This window comes from Grammomys surdaster, unplaced genomic scaffold (genome assembly GCF_004785775.1).
Source record: "Grammomys surdaster isolate TR1022 unplaced genomic scaffold, NIH_TR_1.0 193, whole genome shotgun sequence".
Taxonomy (NCBI): domain Eukaryota; kingdom Metazoa; phylum Chordata; class Mammalia; order Rodentia; family Muridae; genus Grammomys; species Grammomys surdaster.
In genome coordinates this window covers 12,556,787-12,576,481 of record NW_021604638.1, presented here as the reverse complement: position 1 = coordinate 12,576,481, position 19,695 = coordinate 12,556,787, and the positions used below count along the sequence as shown (strand labels likewise).

Sequence of the window (19,695 nt, the reverse complement as noted above, 5' to 3'; positions counted from 1 at the left end):
AAGGCATTTTCTTAATTAGTGTTTGCTGCGGGAGGGCTCAGTCCATTGTGGGCAGGGCCAGTCCTGGGATGATGGTCCTGGGTTCTACAAGAAAGTGGATTGAGCAAGCCATGAGAGCAAGCCACTAAGCAACACCCTCCCATGGTCTCTCCTGCCCTATCAGCTCCTGCCTCCAGGTTCCTGCCTTGTTTGAGTTCCTGTCCTGACTTTCTTCATTGATGAACTGCAATGTAGAAGTGTAAGCCAAATACGCCCCTTTCTCCACAGGTTGTTTCTGTCACAGTGTTTCATCATAGCAATAGTAACCAATCAGCTCCATCTACTGCAAAAAGACTTCTCTTTGATAGGGTGTGAGAGCAACATGTAACATGTATCTGTGGGCATAAAGCTAAGTAGGCAGATTATAGTTTAGCACTCTACCGGTCTAGAAATGCGACTGGAGTCCAGAATCTCATCAGCCATGGGTAGCTAGATAGGGTTATAATACCAGTCATATATCTCCTCCCATTAAGGAGCCCTAACTCCAATCAGACAGCTGACAGTTAATCCCAAGACTCGATTGACACTATTGTACAACATCTTGCCATGCTGGTAATTGTCATGGTAGGTAGCTCGGTGAAACAACCAATTGCTTTTCTAGTGGTGCGTCTTGCATGAAACCTCTGGAAGCTCTGAGAACTTATTCTCAGGGAGGAGGCTTCTGGTTGGTTCCCCTGCAGATCCCGTAGACTACTAGCAGAAACCTCTGAGGATGATGATATAAACACAGATAGGAAAAAGATGGTGCAACAAAAATTCAGCTTCTCCCTCACCCTGACAGGTTCCTGCCAGCAGAGAGCTTCCTTGTCTAGTAGGGGCCCAGCAAGAATCAAGAGCCAAAGGAAAGGTCATACCAAGTTACCTACTAACTGATGTACATAGCACCTTACTTAGGCAGCATATACTTAACCAAACAGACCTAATCAAACTCACAGAGCAGTGAAGTGGAATGAAATGCATAAACACCATGCAGGGTCTCCATATGTAGACCAGGCTGGCCTCAGGCTCACTATCCCAGGCTGGCCTCAAATGCCAGATTCTCTTGCTTCATCCGTCCAAATTTAGAGATTACCAGTATGCATCACCATCCTTTACCAAGTGGCAGTTTGTTTCTCAAAATATTATATTTTCTGAAAAATTATTTTATTTGGAGCTGGAGAGATAGCTCAGTGGGTAGCAGCATTTCTTTGCTCTTGAAGAGGACCTGAGATGCAGTCTCAGCACCCACATCGTGGGTCATAACCATCTGTAACTCCAGTTTCATGGCTCTGACACCTTCTTCCAACATCCATGGACACCAGGCACACAAGTGGTACACAAACACACACTCAGGTTAAGCACTCATACACATAAAATAAAATGAACAAATCTTTTAAAATTTAAATATTTTATTTAATATTCACACATGTATAGTATTTCTATAGGACTTCTACAAGATCAACCAGAACCCTATTACAGATTGGGAAGGAGCTCGTAACATACCACTCCTATTTGAGGAATATGATATCCACAGGGAGAGTGAGAGCCACTCTTTTTTCAGGGATGTGGACTCTGAGATATGACCCATGAGCCAAAGAATTTATTTTATTTCTGATTGTGCATAACTGTGTATGTATTTACATGTGTGTGCAGATGCCTGCAAAGTCTGGAAGAGAATATCAGATCTCCTAGGCTTGGAGCTATGGCTTGGGCACTGAGAACCACACACTAGCTTTCCACAAGAACAAGAAGTACTCTTAGCCACTGAAATCTCTTCAGTACCTCCACCCCCCATTTTGTTTGTTCATTTTCGTTTTTGTTTTCTAAAACAATCTTGGTTTGTTCATCACTTTTATTTGTGACAAACACAGAAGTGGAGCAATAATCACAGAAGGAAAGAAAGAGAAAGCATGTCCTCTCTTAGCAGCCAACATAACAGCCTTGGACATTTCTGCAGATTCTGATCCAGCTCTTACTCATGTGCTCACATTGTTTCCCCTAGTTTCAGTGACACACAGGCCAGATGTAGATGTGTTTTGCTTCCCTCACATGACACATCCTCATAGTTTTGGTTATGGGATATAGGGGATTTACTGTCTGTTCTAGGTACCAAATAATTACCAAGCTATCATCTTAATTACTCTCCTGTTATTGGACACTTGGGCTGTTCTAAGTTCTTCTATGGTAAATAATTCTGCCACAGGCATCTATGCAAATCATTTCAGGCCTTCCTGTCTGAGTCTGGTAGTGTTTCATAACAATGGGGTTATCTGCCAAGCGGAATGAACAAGTCCTTGAATCCTACAGCAAAATGTTGAGGTGATAGGGTGAACGGTCAGATGCAGATTTATTTAAGCACTCTTTACCATGGAGAGTCTCTGGGTACTTAGGTGTATAAATGAAGGCCTGAGTTTAGTTTGGGACTCAAGTGGGGAGACTTTAGGATAGAGAGCTCATTCTGTGTTTTTGCTTTTAATTAATTACCTAGCATTAAAAGGTTCTCCAGAAGCAGAATAATCTACTATGAACCAGGGGTGGACAATACAGTCTCAATGTGACTCGAAGCTCATCTTGAGGGACAACTTCAGATTGCCTCTATTATTGCTCGCCATTTGGTCAGAGAAAGGAATTAAGCAGATTAGTCAAGCTAGGTGCTTTTCTTTACAAAGCCATGGAGGTTATTACTCAAGACCTTGTTATCTCAAAGGTGTTTGCAAATTGATTTTGGGATAATTTGTTCCAGGTAGAGAAGTTAAGTTGGCAGGCAGATAATTTCTGGGCTCATCCTTTGTGCATTTTAAATATATAGAGCCTCTGACTGCCATTATCAACCCCCAGGAGCTCCCATCAGTCTCCAGTGAGGCCTCAAGGGTGATATTCTGTAGCTCCGTGATGACTCTGCCTAATTCCTTAATATAATTATTCACAGACCGGCTCTGGACAGGATGAAGAGCAACCCACTCCGATGCTGTGGGGGCTGAGCAGTGGCTACATTAAGCTCTTCCATCGACTTTCTCCCATGGTTTACTGCTCTCCTATTTCAGGCATTAGCAGTTTTCAATTTCTGACCACCAGAAAGAAAATACAGTATTAATCTTTCTAAACATTTACTCTCTTTTCATGTATTTCTAATGGTAGGTAGAAGTACAATAACAAACATCCTCTTGAGTGTATAAATGTCCCCATCTCAAATGGCAGGTTCACAAGCTCAAGTGCAGTCTAGACATTGTGGCATACCCATGTCTCTCTTTCTCCTCAAAAGTAGATCAGGTAAATTCAGCATAGTGTTTCCTGGTGTTTCAGTATCTTAAAGCATTAGATAATTGCTTTTGGTTTTTATATTTTTATTTTCCTCTTTTTTGTGATATGCTGGTTTAAAACTAGTATTATTTAGAAGGCATGTATACACGTGTTAAAGGGAGAAAGAAGCAGGAGTGAGGGACAGAACTTTCTTGTTAACAAACAATATGTCATTTTAAATGAATAGAAAGTTTTACATTGATTCTTATCATAATTCTCTTCTATATTTAAGAAGAACTCTCTAGTAAGAACATGCAAGAGATGCACAGGGATATCTAGTCCAGCTTAGATGTACCCTCCTAAGATCTCAGAGATATCCAGAGGAGTAGTGAGTCTCAGATGGCACTGCAAGATATATATATAAAGGAAATGGAGCAGGTGGAGCATTAGAACTCAGGTCCAGATTCTTGCCCCTCCCTTTCTCATTTTATATTTACACATTTATGGAATTAAGCAAAGTGTCATTAAAAATGTGTATACCAGGAGTGTTTAGTTTTGAGTAATACAGAGACCCTAAAACTTCAATAAGAAATTAGTTGTTCTTCAGAGAAATGTGGAAAAATTCACTGCCCAGTGTTCTTTGCATTATTTCAGAAATTCGTGAGTCCTTCTATTATAGTTAATATTCCTCAGCAACTTAACTGGATTTAGAATCACACAGGAGATGAGACATACTTCTGGGCATATCCATCTGGAGGTTTCCAGAGAGGTTTGGCTAAGGGAAGACCTACCCTGAATGTGAGTGACACTGTGCCATGGACTGGGCTCCTGGAGCTTATTAAGAAGGGTAGGGGGAGGAAAGTGATTAGGCAGCAGCAGAATTCATATGCCTCTACTCCCCCAGGACAGATGCAATGTGACCAGCTGCCTCATGGTCCACCACTGTGTCTTTCCTGTTCTGATTGACAGCACACCCCTAAAAAAAAGGGCAAAATAAAATTTCCCACGCCATCGGTTGTTTTGTCAAGTATTTTGCTATAGCAACAAAAATAAATGAAAAATAAAACTTCTGCACCCATGTATGAGTCTATGCATTGAAAATAGAGGAAATTTGAGAGAATCTACTGAGAAACCACATACCCATATCTTACACTTCGATGACTACCCAATGTTGCATGGACTGGGGCTGGGAACATAACCAGAAGTGAGATTACATTTTAACATTTCCAGTTTCCCAGGTTCCCAACCTTTGAGTGAAAACATGTGTGCAAAGGTTTCCATAGAACAAGGATGTGTAAATGTCTAGGTTCCATGAAAATGATGCAGCCAACACACTCTGAGGTATATCCATGATGTAGCATGTAGACTTCTACAAATGCATCTTCCAGGGCTAGAGATGTAGCTTGGTTGTTACATGTTTACGTAACACAGAGCCCAGACTTCAAGTCCCAACACTTTATATACTGAATGTAATGGCTCACACCTATATCCTCAAGAGGTAGAGGCAGAAGGGCCAGAAGTTTAAGGTCATCTTTAGATACATAATAAGTTCAAGACCAATTTGTGATACATGAGACTCCATCACTAAAAAAGAATAAAATGTTTTCAAATCCACCTCTCTTCACACCAAGGACTCTGCTAAGGTCTTGAGATAACACCTTGGCAGGTAGAAGTTCTCTGTGAGAGAAATCCCAATTTCTATAGACCTATGTGTGCATCTCCCTGCCAGTGAAAGCAGTCTGTACCTGGAATCAAGTGGTGACAATAAACATAGATGCTGTGCCATGGAGTTAGAGAGTATCACAGCTGAGAAAAGCAACAATGACAAACTGTGGTGTGAGTCATACTGCAGGTGACAGCCTGTGAAGGACAGGCTATTGATCAGGTAAGGTCTCCCAGGAGAAGTTTAAGGGAGAAGACTATTAGGGTTCAGACATTCCTGGGGGTCCCCTAAATCTGTATTGCTTAGGTGCAAGTCACTCAAGTCTAGTCCAGTCAAGAACTAAAACTGTGTATTTCAAGCCCTCATTCTACAAATGTTCCTGAGATGCTGGAGTGTTCTGTGGGTTGATTCAGGCAATTAAATAATGGAAATGAGAATATGATTCCCTCTGGTGGGCTGACTGGGTAGAAGGGGCCACAAGGAAAACTTCTGGAGTTTGGAAATTTTCTGTGCCTTGAATAGAGTTACATAACTGTCCTAGTTTTCTTTCTATTGCTGTGATAAAGACCATGACTGAAAGGAACATGGAAAAGAAAAGCAAATGATTTCACCTTGAAAGTTCCAGACCATCGCTGAGGCATCAAAGCAAAAGCTCAAGGAAGGAACCATGAAGCGAAGCTGCTTCCTGGCTTGCTCCCAGTGGCTCACTCAGTCTGTTCTTTTTTATAGAACCTAGGACCACCTGCACAGAAATGATACCACCCACAGTGGGCTGGGCCCTCCCACACCAATCATTAGCCAAGAACATGCCCCAGAGACATGCCCACAGACTAGTCTGATGGAGGGAGGCCTGTTCTCAGTTAATGTTCCCTCTTCCCAGATGACCCTAGCTTGTGTCAAATTGACAAACTGCTAACCAGCACAGCAACACTCATGAAAAAAGACTTTAAAACACAGCCACCGTTGTGTATGGAAATGGTCTCTTTAAGTATTACAAAAAAACTGAGCTGACAAGATGACTCATCCCGTCAAAGCTCTTGAAGCACAAGCTGGAAGACTTTCGTTCAATCTACAGAATTCATGTTAAAACACCAAACACCACGTCTTAGTTCTTTAATCCCTGAACTCCTATAGCAAGATGGGAGGCAGACACAGGAGAATTGCTTGGATGCTCTTGGGCCAGCATGGAGGATGTAGCTCAGCAATGCAGCAGCATAAAATGGGCTGTCTCAACAAGGTAGAGGGAGAAACAGATACCTCAAGTTGTCTTCTGAATTCCACATATATGACACACAGACAGATGAATACATTTATAAATCACAAAACACAAACCCAAATATTACTATTCCTGGTCAATAAAGAAGAAAGGATGTTCACAGGGAGACACACGTTGCTAAATTTATTTGGAATGAATCCCAAAAGGTTTATAAGAGATTAGGCACAGCACTTAAGAACACATACTGCTCTTTCAGAGGACCTGAATCCAATGGCCAGCACTCATGTTGGGGAGCTTACAGTCACTTGTAACTTCAGCTCCAGGGATCTGGCAACTCTGGGTTCTAAAGGCATCGGAACTCAAGTGCATATAAACACACATAGGCATACACACAGAGATATGTATAATTAAAAATAAGAAATTACTATTAAAAAGAGGTGAGCTTCCAACCCTGTGCCATTTATCTCTAAGCAATTCTATTCTAACTGTCTGATCTTGACTCCCTAATGCCTAGTGCTCAGCTGATCAGACCCAGCGAGTGCCCATCTAGGAGCTTTCCTGCGCATATAACCCAATCAACCCCTCTCTGGTCCCCAGCATCCTCTATGCAAAGACAAGTGATTGACACATGATGGCATCTCTGCCCACAAAGTTTGAAATCAGATCAAGGGGGAGAAAAGCCTGCTGTTAGGGAGCTATAGCTTGACTTGGAAAGTGGCGTTGGTCCCCTCTGGTTAGACATCAAAGCCTACTGAGGAAAAAGACATTGTGAACCACCCTCAAACCCTGGGCTACAGCTGCCCTCGGGATGTCGAAGCTCTCCTTCAGTGTGTAGATGGTGTTGTGACCCCCCTTAATGTAATTCGGCTTCATCCTCGGGGAAGCAATCTTCAGACCAATTCTGTCTTTCTTTTCCCTGCTGTGAGCACTTGTAACAGTTTGACTCCCAGAAATTCCTACAGAGAGCAAAAGTGCTTCAAATAGCTGAAGATGGATCAGCGTGTATATGCATTGTCTGCTTGGGACAAAAATCAAACATTCTGAAGAAAACTGGATGTCACTAAGAAGTACAGGGAACCTTGATATGGTTCAGGTAAGGATAACATGGCCTCTGGCACATGCCATTGTCTTCTTAACTCTACCAGAGCTCTCATTTAACTTCAATTTACTGGTCATGTGGTCTGGAGGTACCGCTTCATAGGTCTACCAGCTCGTATACATATGTACCCAGGGAGACAAGTTGCTGTACTATCATTCTTTCATACCTTTACATATGCTATTCTCTTCAGCTAATGTGTCTTTCCTCTACCCTTAACTGAGTCATGTACCCTCTCTGTTCTTCAAATCTGCAATAAAACTACTTTTGTTGCATGGACCACTGGCCTATCTGCAAAGACGCTCAAAGTCACTGTAGTAATCAAACTGATGCTTTGGCAAGACTACTGTATAATATAATGCATTAAGGACCAAAAGATGAAGGGGAGTTAGCCTGCAGCCAGAGTTCAAGAGGAGCTAGCCTGCAGTCAGAGTTCAAGTCTTTTTTTTGTCCTGCATTCACTAGCCATACACAAGACTCTAAAAAGTTCACCTGATCATTGTGGGGTTGGTTTTCTCACCTCTAGAATGGAAAACTGCTTCCTGACATAAATTGCAGAAATATTTAAATTTTCCAGCTAAAACCACAGGGATCCCCCATGCATTCACTGGTCTTCCCTGCCTTTCAGAGCCAGTAGTGGGACCTGATTTCTCATGCTCACCTTGGCTAGAGTCCATGCTGTCTCTGAGGACAGTCAGATGACTCACAACATACCAACAGGTGACACTGGAATTATTCTTTGTCCCTCATCTTGAACTTTTGACAAGAAGATAAAACACTGAGCAAAAGAACTCAAGGTGAGAGATTTATTTTAGATAAGGATTCTGGATGTTCCATCATGGCAGGGGAGGCCATGAGGGAGCAGAGGTACTCCTATCATATTAGCAACCACATATTGGGGCAGGCGAGGAAGAGGGGAGAAGAGACAGAGACAAGAGAGACAGAGAGAGAGAGACAGAGAGAGACAGAGAGAGAGAGAGACAGAGAGACAGAAAGAGAGACAGAGAGAGATAGGTGAGATAGACAGACACACACACACACACAGAGACAGAGACAGAGAGACAGACAGACAGAGAGACAAAGAAAATATTACTGCCTTTCTTTTTGTTGTTTTTTTGTTGTTTTTCCATACAGATCGCTACCCAATACAGATGTCACTCACCTTCAGTGTAGGTCCCCTCTGTAGTTAAACCTCCCTGGAAATGTGGAAATGCCCACACAAATGCATCCAGAGGTGTCCTTTACTAATATTGTGAGCATCTCTTGATCCAATCAAATAAGCACAGGGTCACAGTTGAGTAAGTACTTGATGTCTTAGCTAGGTGTGGTAAAACACACTTATATCAGTACTTGGAAGGCTGAGGCAGGAGGATAGTGGGTTCCAGGCTGGTGTGAATTACCTAGTGAAAACCTGTCTACAAGTTTAAAAGTGAAGGCTTAAATATTTTAGATCTCATTTAAGTGGGTAAGAAAGTAGTTAATAAATTCTCTTTAAAGAAAAGGTTGGCCTAGTGACATGGAGACACAGACATCAGGAGGAATATTGCAGAGAACCATGTGTGGGTATCTGTCAAAGGCATAGAAGAATTTGGAGAGGAAACACAGGAACGAACAAACAAACTTGATATGTTGGTTTGTGCCTAGTCTTTTGGTAGCTTGCTATGCCATGTTCTGTTGATATCCCTGGGAGGTCTTGCTTTTCTGAAGGTAAACAGAGGAGGAATGGATCTGGGGGAGAGAGGAGGTCAGGCCAGAGGGTACTGGGAGGAGTGGAGGCAGGGGAAAGTGTGGTCCGGATTTAATATATGAAAGAAAAATAAACTGAAAACTGGAACAAAGCAACATTTATAAACACAGATGAAGAAAACTTTAAACAAAGTCTCCAGTTTTCAGACTGTGAGGAACACAGAGGGATCCAGAGCCCACATGAGGCTTGAGCTTAGGCTCACAGAGGCATGCATGTCCTGGAAATATATGACTAAAGAAAAATCCCAAATATATAGGAAAAAAAACAGTTATTCACCAAAAACAAAACAGAAAAGGCTTTTTAAAAATGTCAATCACCACACTGTGTCCATTCAATTTGAAACCCAGGGATATGAGGAAGGTAAAAATGGTAAAAAATAACCCGTGATAGTAGTAAGAGGTATACAAACTGGACAGTCATACATACCTGTCAGTGTACCTAGGGCATTAAAATGCCATTTGGTTTTATTATCATAGTGACTATATGAGTAACAACTGGGAAGATCCACTTTTTTTTCTTTTTCTGAAAAGAAGGATATCAAGATGACTGTCAATTAATTAGTCATTCAAAGAATTGAGATTGGGACCGAGGCACCTGCCTAAGTGACTTCCCTTCTAAGCATCAATATAAGGATAGCATTAGGAACACAGAGCAGAGAAGAGTACTCCTCAGAAATGTGCCCAGAACTTCAGCCAGAAAAGAGGTTCTTTGTGCACATCCAACAGAAGAGCACTCTCATACACAGAAAAAGCACCAAAGTACTGTGTTCCTAAAGGAAAACGACTTGATAGTTTACACTAGCGCATCTTGGGATGATCAGTGTTGCCTTCAGATGATCAGTATCATAGTTTCTAGGATGTGACGTTTGAATATGCCAGCAACCAGTCTTCATGAGAGGACTAGCTTCTACAAGAAATTTCTCTCTAAGAGAAGAGTCTAGAATAGAATACTAAACCCCACATTCCCTCCATAGTGCTCAGGGACCATCACAAAAGAGAAGCAGGGCTGAGGAAGGACCAGAGGCAAACTGTGTTCTAGACCAGACAAGACCTCAGTACTCATGAACCTACAGCAGCTATGGTTGCCTATACAAGATCAAGCTAGTCAGCTTCCTAGCACAGAATAGGAAGAGGTTCATCAATCCACTGGCCTGACTGAGAAGCTATGAACAACTGGTAGTGTCTGGGAGCAAGTCAGTTTTCTTTATGGGTGTGGTTTCCGGTAGGTCAACCACACTTCAGTAGATGGCTCCATACTCATGAGTGTATGGGAAGCACCTACTAGAACTGATGGGATATTTTTAAAGGGAAAAGGGAAGAGAAAAATGAGATTGTGGGGTAAGGAGGCAGGGATGGGCATGGGAGGTATTAGGAGGAGCAGTTAGGTGGTGAATATAATCAAACTACACTGTATGAAATTCTCAAAAGCTTAGTTTTAAAAAGAAAGAAAACTACCCTAAGACAGACTAGACTGAACAGAACCCACAGTTCCAGGAGAGGTCTTCCTTCCAGACATGTTTATCTGGTGCTTCTAATAAGCCATTTTATGATAAAATGTTAGCCTTTTCATTAGATACCACAAGTGCTTTGGGAAAACGTCTATCTCAGACAGACATTTGTAGGTACATATTTAACTAATTCAGACAAGAAACCAAGTCCCAACTACTTAAGCCTATTAAAACACCAGAGAGCTGGACATGAAAGCACATGCTTTCATGTGCAGTACTGACTGGGGAGGCATTGACAGGAAAACTGTTACAAGGTGGAGGCTAGACATGGTAAGTTCTAAGTTATACTTGTCAGTAGAAGTGAGACTGTCTCAAGAAAAGACAAAAACAAACCAAAGTGCTAACACCAAACTGTCAGTGCTTGATGTTCTCTTTTTATAGCCGGAAGGAAATAGGTACTTTCCCCATCCCCCACCCAACCCTGTCTCTCGGGCAGATGTTTTCTAATAAACCTGCACTGGTTGGCTATTGTAAAGATACACGTTTATATAAGCACAGTTTTATATATCTCATGCTTTCACACGGTGTGCCCTTTTGCCATGGTTCATCTCCTGCCATCTGCCCAAACATCTAGGTACCAGGAATCAAGAAGCATGGCTACATCATTTGCAGGTTTCCCACCAATATCTCAGTAGTAGTAAGAGATATGACTACTTCCGATCCTGTCCAAAGGCTTCCACTGAGTTGAGACTTGACTTTCAAATAATCTTACGATTAAAAAAATGAAAAAACCTAAAAAGCAATTTTTCTCCCTATAGTGGTCCATGCAATAAGACAAGAATTCTCTCATTATATAGATACCAAGGCTCTGGTTTTCATAAAATGTAACCTCCCCATGCCACACAGGTAGTAGTAACCAGAATAGTGTTCTGCTTCTTCTCTTTCCCCAGTACTGAACCATCTCTTTCTGTGTACTATGTAAATACACTTCTGTTTCAGCTTCATATATTGTGAATAATATAAGATGGGTGTATTCACGGATGACGTTCTATGCATCCAGCACTAGGCTCAGGGCATTAAAATCGTTTCTCCAGATGGTGATGTCATTCCCATTTTACAAGTGAAATAACTCCACCAAGAAATCTAAGGTTTAAGATGATCAGTTGAACATAATTACAAGAAGGAACCAGGATTCCATCCAAGGAAGATTACAGACAAGTCTATCAGTATTGTCAGTGTTGAGAAGGGTCAAGTGATCCTGCCTAGGGTACAGAAGATGATGAAGAAGAGAAGTCAGATCCAGAACTACCCCACACCAGATTCACAGGAGCCAATAGTTATGGAGTTGTGGATGCAGAAGGTACATAGGAACTTATTGTTTCACATGCCTGAAAAAGAGGACCCCAATATGTGCCCATAACTCAGCTTGAAGATGTCTAGGGACCATACAAGCAGTAAAGCTTTTAAAAGATTTATTTTCATTCACTATGTGAGTAAATACACGTACATGTGCTTATGTGTGTGTCTGTGTGTAGGTGAGTGTAGGTGCCTATGGAGTTCAGAAGCATTCATTCCTCTGGAGCAGGTGGTTCTAAACTACCTGATGCTGGGAACCTAACTTGGATTCTTTGCAAGAACATTATATGTTATTAACTTCTGAGCCATCTCTCCAGCCTCTATAGTCTTTATACTGAGAAAGCACACACATGGACTCTAAGAGGACAATTCTCTCTAGATCTCTAGGTTCGTTAAGTTACCCTTGTCCTCTTAACTTCACACACCATTGATAAGAAATGGCAGGAGACATCTTTTTGTGTGTACTCTTCTCTCTGCTAGATCCCTCTTCCGTTTCTCCAGCTAACTCACTTTTTCCTGTCCTTGAAAATGTAGCTCTCCTGTGGAGTGCCCTCCTGGATGCTCTAATCCTTATATACTTTGTTCTCTGTGCTTTCTGCTATCTTAGCCTAGATTGTGAGAGGCAGAGCCTGAGACAAGATTTCCAAAGAAGCAAAAGAGACGAATTCTCAGGATGCAGGATACAGGAAGCAATGGTGCTAAATAAGAATGTGATTTTGATGGCAGACTAGCTTCAGCCTAGTCTTACAGGAGTTCTCAATACGAGCGATATCAGTTTTAGGCAAAGACACCAAAATTACAAAGTATTAATTAGTCAGTCTCCCTAGATGCATAGGTGTCACTATCTTCCTCAATTTCCCAGCAATGCAGTTCCCATGTAGCTAAATGTACTTAGCTTGTGACAGGGAATACTAATTTGCTGGGACCTTCTGAAACAATAGGGCACAAAGTAGGCAGCTGAAAATGACTGTCATTTATCAACTTGCAGTTCCCAAAGCTAGACATGTGTCATCAAGTTGTCAACAGGACCATTTTCCCTTGAGAGGCTGTAGGGAAGACTCCTCGCTCACCTCTCCAAGTCTCACATGTCATGTCAACAGTATGAGCTTCTCTGCTTTGTACATGCATTTTACCTCCCTCTGCCCTGTCTTTAAATGATGTTCTCATGTGGCTGGGATTTTTACTAAAATTTCCTTCTTTGTATGAAAACTTAGTTCATATTAGATCAATGTCTGTCATAGTTAGGGTTTCTATTGCTGTGATAAAACACCATGACCAAAATCATCTTGGAGAAGAAAGAATTTATTTTGCTTATAGTCTACTGAAAAGGGAAGTCAGGAAAGGAACTCAAGGCAGGAACCTAGAGACAAGAACTAGTGCAGAATCCATGCAGGAACGCTATGCATTGGCTTGTTCTTCATGGGCTCTCAAACATCAATCAAAATAATGCCCTACAGACTTGAGTATAGATCCAACTTATAGAGGCATTTCCTCCCACTTTCAGATATGTCTATGTTGTGTTAAGTTGACAAAAGTCAACCAGTATAGGCTACTCTCTCTTCTTCAGTATGAACTCATTTTCACATAAATCATAACTTAGAACAATCTATTTCCAAATATATTAGCAATCTGAGTTTCCAGGAAGAACAAGACTTTGAAGAGACTATCACTCAACTTACTGCAAGAGGCAGATATGAGGTTTCAGCTGACATGACAGAGATGGGTGTTCTGGTCTGGATAAAGATTTAGTGTGTGCACTAATGGAAAATTCTATAGCTACATCAGGGAGTATCCCCCATTTGGGATACCTGTCTATTGCAGAATTTCTATATCTTTATATAGATTATCAGAGTGAGGCTGTTTCACTATACCATAAGATGTTCAGAACATGAACCATGCTACTTTGATCTGAGACTTCAAGTCCTAAGGGCATAATATAGGCATTCTTGAATTTTCCTCCTCCCCAGTGTGGTAGTCTTTACATATTTCAGGATGGGAGCTGTCTTAGGATTCTATGCCATCTCTTGTTATGATCTTCTCACTCTTGTATTATCATCATTATGTGTATCAACTACACTTTTGCATAGATGTGACCAAGATACCTGACAGAATACCTGAAGAAGGAAGGGTTTATTTTAACTCATGAGTCAGAGGGTTGCAGTGCATCATGTTGAGAAAGGCAGAGCACAGCAGCTCAGTTCAGTTCCTGAAAGAAGGAGTGGATAGTGGAGGTTGTTCACACTACAGTAGACTGGGAAGCAAACAAAAACTGGTAGGAACTGGTGGCAGGGTATAACCATCAAAGACCAACCCACTTCTGCCTACTAAACACACCTCCTAAATGCAGCATGGCCTTTCTAAATAGTGCTACCAGTTTTGGATCAAGTATTCTAAATATGAGTCTTGGAGTGGGGTATTTTATAACCAAACTATAAGATGTTATTTGAATATCTCTTATTTGGCTGTTTAAGCTGTAATCAGAATTGAATTACTTTGAATCCCAGCTCTACTGTTTTTAGCCATATGCCATAGATATTGGTGGTGCCCAGCCAGATTCCTTAGTGCTTAGCACCTCTACACACTATAGACATCCCACCTCTAGCACCTAGGTTCCCTCTAGGATAATGTCACAGGATTATGTGGGGACCATGGCAAGGCAGATGAGATATGCCAAGACTAGATATTACACTCCCAGGGACAACCTTCACCCAAGAAGGATGAGAGTAGATATCCTAGTTTGCTGTCTCTTTTAAGTAGTAAGATAGTGTAATGAGTTTCCTAGCTCTTAGATAACCCCTAGTGACACTGTCATAGTTAGGGTTTTCATTGCTGAGAAGAGACACCATGAGCAAGGCAACTCTTAAAAAAGACAACAGTTAATTAGGACTGGATTACAGGTTCAGTCCATTATCATCATGTCAGGAAGCACAGCAGCAACCAGGCAGGCATGATGCTGGAGAAGCTGAGAGTTATATATCTTCATCCAAAGGAAGCCAGGAGCAGACTATCTCCCAAGTGACTAGGAGGATTTCAAAGCCCACCTCCACAGCGATGTACTTCCTCCAACAAGGCCACACATATTCCCAACAAGGCCACACCTCCTAATAGTGTCATTCCCTGCACCAAGCATATTCAAACCACTAATCATCAGAGACATAGCAAGATTACAAAATCCTGAATTTGCCCTTCAGGGTACTTCGTTCTCCGACTTACCTCCCTATCCCCACTAGAATTCCTCTCAACTGTTAGACCAACTACTTGTAAAAATCTCTCACAGTTTGTTTTGAGAGAAATCTAATTTAAATTATTATAAAAACCATGGCATATTACTTAATATCTATATCTCAAATTCCCCATTTGAGCTGAAGATGTAGCTCAGTTGATAGAACATTTGTTTAGTGTACACAAAGCTCTAGGGACAGTCAATCCAAGCATCACAGGGACTAAGAGTGGTGGTTCATGCCTATATCCCTGAACTTAGAAGGTAGAAACAGAAGGATCAGAAGTTCAATGTCTTCCTTGACTATTTAGCAAGTTTGAGGCCAGCCTGGGCGATGTGAAATCTTGTCAAAAATAAACAAAACCTGTAAAGAGCAACAATAAAGCCACAAAAAATAATCAAATTGTTCATTTATAAAATAGATTAACAATGTTACTTTCCTTACAGGAAATGCCATGAGGATTAAACAAACCAATATATTTAAAACAAATAGGCCACTCTTAGCACATAAAATGGATGCCATATTATCTGTTATCAGTATATCTGCCTACCTACCAGTGAGCTAGTCAGTACAGTGCTCCCAGTTTTCTAACCCCATAGAACAGAAGGATCCCAACAAATCCTCCTTCCTACGTCTCTATAGAGAATCAAAGGCAATATCTCAGTGTTTTTTAATAAATTTTCACACATAAATACATTCAGGAGCCAGCCTCAGTCTATTTAACAGAGTCACAGTGAAACCTATGAAGTCATTTACAAATGCATAATTCAGTAACAACTTAGCACCAGATGAGATTTTATGATCTGCAATCCTCTTGTCTGCCCCTGGCTCCTCTTTGTCCCTCAGTGCCTCATAATTTTCAAGATTACTCTTTGCTGGGCCATTTCCCAAAATTAAGAGCAGAATAATTATGCTAGAAGAGCCTTTTTAAAACTTACTTGCTAATCAGAAGTCTTCGGAACGCATGAATCAAGAGGCTGTCTCCCTCAGAGGAGGACCTAGGAGACCTAGGATTGTCAAGTTTTGCAATCAAGGGCCACTCTGCAGAGGCATCTTGTCTCAGAGCAGTAGGGGTCATGTGACAAGCATCTTTTTGTCTTTCTGCCCCACTTTTGCCCAGCAGCCTTGTAGAGAGATGAGTGAGTAGAACTCACATCTTAGTGAGTTTGAATCTCTGAGTTCCAGAGATACTCGACTATACACCCATGTGACACTTTGAGACATACTGCAGGGCAAGAACAACTAATAATCTCCTAGTGTTATGTATCAGTTTCTAGTCCAAGGTTTACTTATATAAACCCATTCTTTCCTTGTACCATATCATAAGGTAAATACTATTTTAGGTGCATTTTAAAGATAAGGAAACTAAAGGAATGTACCTGTCATTCATCTCTGGTCTTTTGGCTCCTTTGTAATGATCAGCTCTCTGACTCTGGAATAGAACCTCGCAAATCATACATCCAGATGCCTATTAATAGAAGATTTTTGAATTTCTCAAACTTCCTAATGCTATGACTCTTTAACACAGGTCCTCATGTTGTGGCAACCATGAAACATAAAAGTATGTTGTTACTACTTTATACCTGTAATTTTGCTACTGTTATGAATCATAATGTAAATATTTGGTGCTCAGGATATCTGATATGCAACCTCCAAAGGGATCGTGACACACAGGTTGAGAACCAATGCTCTAGAGGGAGCTAAACAAAGGATGAAGATGCTCCTTTCGTGTCTCATTGATGGTGCAGCAAGAGGCAGCAGCATTCTGAGCTTTCATTTATTCCAGTCTTCAGTGCAACCATAGCATAGCATCTTGCCGGAAGTATCAGCAGAATCCAGGTCATGCCCTTACTGCTTATGTACTATTGACTTGCACTCCACCTTTGGAGGTTCCAGAAACTTGCTCTCCAGGGCTCCTTTTCCAGAATTCTAGTCCCCATAGAAACACTTATTCCCTTTTGGTGGCCAAGACCTAGATGTAGCAACTGCTCCCTGTCATTTTTGGGCTACTATAGCATCTAAATTTTGCTTTGTTAGCCTTCTAACATGTATTTAAAACTCCACCATCAATAAAAGTTCTCTAAAACACCTTGTGTAGTCTGCGGTTTGCTAACCCCTACATAACAAAGCTAGATTTTATAATCATTTTCATTTTCTACATCAAGAAGTCAAGGCACACAAGATAAGTAATTTGTCCAAGCCCATGTAGTTAGTACATGGTAAATCCAAGATACCCAGATTGCCTTGCTCTAGATTTTTGTGGTGGTTTTTATAGTTACGTTTCTATGTATTGCTCACATGTGCAAGTCAATGGGCAGCTTTCAGGAGTTAGTTCTCTTCTTCTACCATGTAGACTCCAGAAACCAAACTTTTCTAAAACTTGACCAAACCAGTCCCAGGGACTGACCCAGTCAGTAGACAGTCTTGGTGGCAAGTATATTTTCCTGCTGAGCCATCTCACTGTCCTAGAATTTATGATTTTAACTGATTCACCAAACTTTCCGATTGTTCTAACTCTCTGAGAAGCCACAGAACAAGACAGATAGGTAAGAGCTGAGCAGATAAACATTTTTATTCAACAAACAATTACTAAAAACCAAATCTACTTGTTCTCAGGAAAATAGATTGAAGCAAATCACTATTGACTCTTGAGAGGAACCAGAGAGTACTGAGTATAACAAATTTAAACCTGGTGGAATAAAAATGAAATTATACAATGGATGGTGGTTTGTAGGACCAGGACTATACTGGCTTACAGGGGATTGTGACACACAGAAAAAGATCCCTTAAACAACGTGCAAGTCTTATTTCCAAATTTATAGAACCAAAGGAACTCTGTCAATGTGATAGACACATAGACATTGACTCTAGTACCCTGGTTTGTTCAGGTGGGCTCAGCATAATCCTCTACAGTCATTTTAAGTGAAGAAGATAGGAAAAAGAATTGCACATTGAAAGACGTTTCTCTATAACTTAGAAGACAGGAACAGAGACCTTATTAGATAGATGGATAGATAGATAGATAGATAGATAGATAGATAGATAGATAGATAGATAGACAGACAGACAGATAGATAGATAGATAGAAAGGCCAAAGCCCTTTCCAGCAATGGCCATCTAGCTCAGGCTCTCAAGCCTCCTGAATTCTATAGTCTGAGCATCTGGATACTCAAAGCATCTTTGACTGAATTGAAAGCATGAAATTCATGTCCATGAATGAAGAAACAACTTTTGTCCCACAAGGATCTGACCTCTAGTGACCTCTAGAAACCTCTAGAAAAAGTCAGAAAATAAATACTTCTGTGAGTAAAATGAAGACAGTCCAACGGAGTTGTAGACATCTAACTTCTGGTACCATAGATAAGAAACATATATGATTTAGAGTACAAAGTCTATGGCCAGTTCTTACAGTAGAGACAAGCTATTAATACAAGCAAAGATGCCAAGATCAGAGGGAGAAAGTCATAGAGGGCTTTTCAGTGAATTCAAGCCATGAGTGCATTTTTGTAAGCAGAGACTTTAGGAGGTACAGGAATAAAGTGGGTTCCTCTTAGCTAAGTCTAGGCTACTCTCGAGCTGCATATCCTGCAGAAATCCAGGAGATATGAGGAGACAGCAAAATCTAAAACAGAGAGGTCAATGGGAACCAAGTAGAGTATTCATCATAGCAAGGCTTTGTAAGCACTGGTATAACACAGGTGCCTATTCCTCTGGGTCAACCCTTTTGAATGTGAGGTAGAGAAAAGATCTGAGGGAAGGAAATTAGACTTGACGATCAATAAGGAAGTCAGTATCAGTTGCCAGTTATGGAGGGAAGAAATGAAGAGGACTGAGGAATATGAATGTCCTGAAATTGGACACACTGAGTGAGAGGAACAAGATGCAGGTTCAAGAGACTAAATGGAGATAACATGTGGCCACTGATTGGATAAAAGAAGCAAAGGAGAGGGAACTGATACAAGAATATGTTTCAAGAGTCCTCCTGGGTTCCTACACAGTTTTCCTTGACTTCTACAATGCTTATGTGGTTTATATTAGCTGGTATTTTTCCACTTTCCATCCCAGTATTCATTCTATGCTCTGTGATAGCTCTTCTACTCTATGCCCAATGTCCTGTGTGTAATTTCTTTGCAATTCAAATGGCAGTGTGGAGAATTAAAGGAATGAATGATCATTGGGTCAAACAGAGGTTGGCTTGCTATCACTATTGCTTAGTTATGTCACTTTGGGAAACTTACATGATTTCCTTGGACCTTGGGTTCCTCCTATGAAAAACTGAGACAACAGAGCCTACTTCTTGGTAGATCTTAGTGAAGATCAAATGTAAATGACAAAAACCTGACAAAGCTGATGGCCTTTTTTCCTACAGTGGTTTTTCTCGCCATTCCAAAGATGGAGAGAATTGGCCATCTAGCACAGGATCCTAAGCCTCTTGAGGTCTATAGTCTGAGCATCTGTATACTCAAAGCATCTTGGACTGAACTGAAAATGTCAAATTCAGGTCCATGAATGGAGAAACAACTTCTCTCCCACAAGGATCTGTGATTCACAGTCAACAAGAATCAGGAGAAAAGTTGATGCTGTCACACTAGAATAAGTCTGAGAAAACCCAATGAAAAGGAGATGCAGAGAGCAAGGGAAGACACATGCAATCTAGAGCAACTAGAGACCAGGAGGCTTCGTCAGTTGCT

General features: G+C 41.1%; 1 protein-coding gene across 1 annotated transcript in view; it reads right to left on the bottom strand.

Moving 5' to 3' along the window:
* Positions 1-19,695, bottom strand: part of LOC114623086 (receptor-type tyrosine-protein phosphatase T-like) — a gene marked incomplete at its 3' end in the record, with an annotated part of 676,953 nt that overhangs the window by 356,612 nt on the left and 300,646 nt on the right. The window lies entirely within an intron of this gene.